Below are 4313 nucleotides of genomic sequence, written 5' to 3'. Positions count from 1 at the left end.
AGTACTGTGACTGAGTGTTTTTTCCCCCTGGAATTTTGGAGTAATATTTTCAACTGGGTGTTACAAAGGCTGAACATTGTTGAAGCTTTACACGATCATCTGGTAAATGCTATTATTTATTATTTGTATCATTTAGTATCATTATTTGTTAGTATTATTTATGGTAACTTGGGAAAAATGGTTGTTCTTGGTGCCAATTGAGGTACTATGGCAAAAATAAATACAATATATTGGAAATAATTAACTAATACAGTATATTTAACAATAAATAAATGAGTAACAATTAATGTTAACAGGCATTAAAACATTAGCATATATAGGCTACCCTTCAAATATTGTAATCAAGTAAACATTGCTTTAAAACAGTCAAGTGAAAAATTAGTAATAAAATGAACAAAGTGGCAAGTCTAGAAGACAATATACTGAAGTGAAGGCTTTTCACTGTCAATTCTCGTTAAAAAAATAAGGCAGTGTGTATGTACAGTAGTCACAATACACCTTTTGTTACAATTGTTTTTTATATATTGAAGACAGAACATGTAGCGAACATGGCAGGGCATAAAATAGTACAATAAAATAGTGTGGCATTAATTGGTAACGGGATTAGAAAATTATATCATAATATTGAATTTGAATTTCGGATGAATTTACATATTTTTTTATATGTATTTAACATTTTGCCAACAGTATTTAATAAATTAACGATATATTCGAGACGTTTGTTAACACTGTTTTTATACGCTCAAATGGGCTCTTTCTTGCAAGAAAATGACACCTATGAAAAGTTTCAGTCTGGTTTCAGGCTGCACCATAGCACTGAAACTGCGCTCGTTAAAATCACAAATGATTTACTATTAGCTTCTGACCAAGGCTGTATCTCAATATTAGTTTTACTTGATCTTAGTGCTGCGTTCGATACTATAGATCACAAACTCTTAGATCGACTACAAAATTATACTGGTGTTCAAGGACAAGCATTAAGCTGGTTTAGATCATATTTATCTGACCGCTACCATTTTGTCTATTTACCGGTAAATGGAGAAAAATCGATCATAACTCCAGTAAACTATGGAGTGCCACAAGGATCTGTGTTAGGCCCTCTATTATTCTCAATATATATGCTGCCACTTGGAAATATTATAAGGAAACATGGAATTAGTTTCCATTGTTATGCTGATGACACTCAAATCTATATTTCATCACGGCCAGATGAAAACGCTAAATTATCCAAATTGACAGAGTGTGTTAAAGATATAAAAGATTGGATGACGAGTAATTTTCTTTTATTAAATCCAGACAAGATGAGGTACTAATCATCGGTTCAAAAAACCACCCACAAAACCTCTCACAATACAACTTTAACATAGTAGGATGTCCTGTTACTTCATCCTCTACAGTAAAAGACCTGGCTGTTATATTAGACTGCAACCTGTCTTTTGAAAATCATATTTCATATGTTACAAGAACAGCCTTTTTCCACCTTAGAAACATTGCTAAGCTACGTAACATGCTATCAGTTTCTGATGCAGAAAAGTTAGTTCATGCATTCATGACATCGAGACTAGATTACTGTAATGCGTTATTAGCCGGTTGTCCTGCAACCTCAATAAACAAGCTACAGTTAGTCCAAAATGCCGCCGCCAGATTTCTAACTAGATCAAGAAAATATGATCATATAACACCAATTTTATCATCACTACATTGGTTACCTATAAAGATCCGTATTAATTACAAGGTATTGCTACTGACTTACACTCACCTAAAGGATTATTAGGAACACCATACTAATACTGTGTTTGACCCCCTTTCGCCTTCAGAACTGCCTTAATTCTACGTGGCATTGATTCAACAAGGTGCTGAAAGCATTCTTTAGAAATGTTGGCCCATATTGATAGGATAGCATCTTGCAGTTGATGGAGATTTGTGGGATGCACATCCAGGGCACGAAGCTCCCGTTCCACCACATCCCAAAGATGCTCTATTGGGTTGAGATCTGGTGACTGTGGGGGCCATTTTAGTACAGTGAACTCATTGTCATGTTCAAGAAGCCAATTTGAAATGATTCGAGCTTTGTGACATGGTGCATTATCCTACTGGAAGTAGCCATCAGAGGATGGGTACATGGTGGTCATAAAGGGATGGACATGGTCAGAAACAATGCTCAGGTAGGCCGTGGCATTTAAACAATGCCCAATTAGCACTAAGAGGCCTAAAGTGTGCCAAGAAAACATCCCCCACACCATTACACCACCACCACCAGCCTGCACAGTGGTAACAAGGCATGATGGATCCATGTTCTCATTCTGTTTACGCCAAATTCTGACTCTACCATCTGAATGTCTCAACAGAAATCGAGACTCATCAGACCAGACAACATTTTTTTTGTAGTGGAGATGAGTGGTACCCGGTGGGGTCTTCTGCTGTTGTAGCCCATCTGCCTCAAGGTTGTGCGTGTTGTGGCTTCACAAATGCTTTGCTGCATACCTCGGTTGTAACAAGTGGTTATTTCAGTCAAAGTTGCTCTTCTATCAGCTTGAATCAGTCGGCCCATTCTCCTCTGACCTCTAGCATCAACAAGGCATTTTCGCCCACAGGACTGCCGCATACTGGATTTTCCCTTTTCACACCATTCTTTGTAAACCCTAGAAATGGTTGTGCGTGAAAATCCCAGTAACTGAGCAGATTGTGAAATACTCAGACCGGCCCGTCTGGCACCAACAACCATGCCACGCTCAAAATTGCTTAAATCACCTTTCTTTCCCATTCTGACATTCAGTTTGGAGTTCAGGAGATTGTCTTGACCAGGACCACATCCCTAAATGCATTGAAGCAACTGCCATGTGATTGGTTGATTAGATAATTGCATTAATGAGAAATTGAACAGGTGTTCCTAATAATCCTTTAGGTGAGTGTATAAAGCCCTAAACGGCTTAGCTCCAGTCTATTTAACCGATCTTCTATCGCCCTATAATCCATCGCGCTCTTTAAGGTCACTAAATTCGAGGCTTTTGGTCATACCTAGGATATCCAGATTCACCAAAGGAGGGAGAGCATTTTCACATTTAGCTCCAAAACTCTGGAATAGCCTTCCTGATACTGTTTGTTGCTCAGACTCGCTCTCCCAGTTTAAAACTAGATTAAAGACGCATCTCTTCAGCCAGGCGTTCATATAATATTTTTAATCTTACAGGGTGTCAGTTGATGACATTGGTGCAACTGTTTGAGTTTTCATCCGTTTACAATGTTTATTAATTAGTGTTTTCCAAACAGTTTTGCGAAAACTGGTCACTGGCTTTGACAGTTTAAGCAATACAAAAAAAGTATAAACGAAACTGAAATTGATGAAGACGAACTCACCCACCACTAGCCTAGCTTAGCACAAAGACTGAAGGTAAACAGCTCCAGCTAGCATACTGCTCCCAATAAGTGATAAATTAACGCCAACATTTTCCTATTTACATGTTGTGATTTGTATAGTCACAGTGTGTATAAATAACAATGTCACATGAGACACAGTAATCCTCTATTTACACAACATGTAAATAGGAAAATGTTAGCATTATTTTGTGACTTATTGGGAGCAGTATGCTAGATGGAGCCGTTTACCTCCAGTCTTTGTGCTAAGATAGACTAGCGGTGGGTGTGTCAGACAGTGTTACTCCAAGCACAGAGATGAATAGGGTATGCATGCACTTATCTAACTCTGGGGGACACGGTAAATAAGTTAAAGTCCCAGAAAGTTGGTGTGTTCCTTTAACAAAGGTAACTTCACACCAGAGAGGAAAATATTCTGGATCACTGTTATACTACAGTAAGTAGAGCTTATCACGCCATCCCCCGAGCTGCATTGGGACGGTCTGATCACGTCATGGTCCATTTAATTCCTGTATGAAATTAAAACTCTCCAAACTTGACTGTGAACAAATCAAAGCAGTGGACCAGAGAGGCAGTAGAGGAACTGCAGGCACGCTTGGACTGAACTGAGTGGGATGTATTCAGAACTGCTACCAACAGTCTGGATGAATACACAGAGTCTGTGACTTAATGCATAAGCTTCTGTGAGACACAATAATGTCATTTAAAAGTGGCATTTAAGGCATTTAAAAGTGGGGACAGAATCATGTCAGTTCAGTCAAAGTACAAGTTTAACAAACCAGTGAGAGAAGCTAAACAGCTGTACTCTGAGAAACTACCACAACAGTTCTCAGCCAATAAATCTGCTTCTGTCTGGAAAGGGCTTAGATAGATCACAAACTGCAAACCTAAAGCCCCCCACTCTGCTAATAACTTGCATCTGGCCAACAGTATGAATA

At 38.5% G+C, this 4313-nt stretch overlaps 1 protein-coding gene across 1 annotated transcript in view; it reads right to left on the bottom strand.

The window, feature by feature from the left end:
* The window catches only part of LOC307169809 (uncharacterized protein), a 294785-nt gene that overhangs the window by 150777 nt on the left and 139695 nt on the right, over window positions 1-4313 (bottom strand). The window lies entirely within an intron of this gene.

Source organism: Squalius cephalus (genome assembly GCF_949319135.1).
Source record: "Squalius cephalus genome assembly, chromosome: 13".
NCBI lineage: Eukaryota > Metazoa > Chordata > Actinopteri > Cypriniformes > Leuciscidae > Squalius > Squalius cephalus.
The sequence above is the reverse complement of the archived record's forward strand: the minus strand, read 5'-3'. Positions and strand labels throughout refer to the sequence as shown.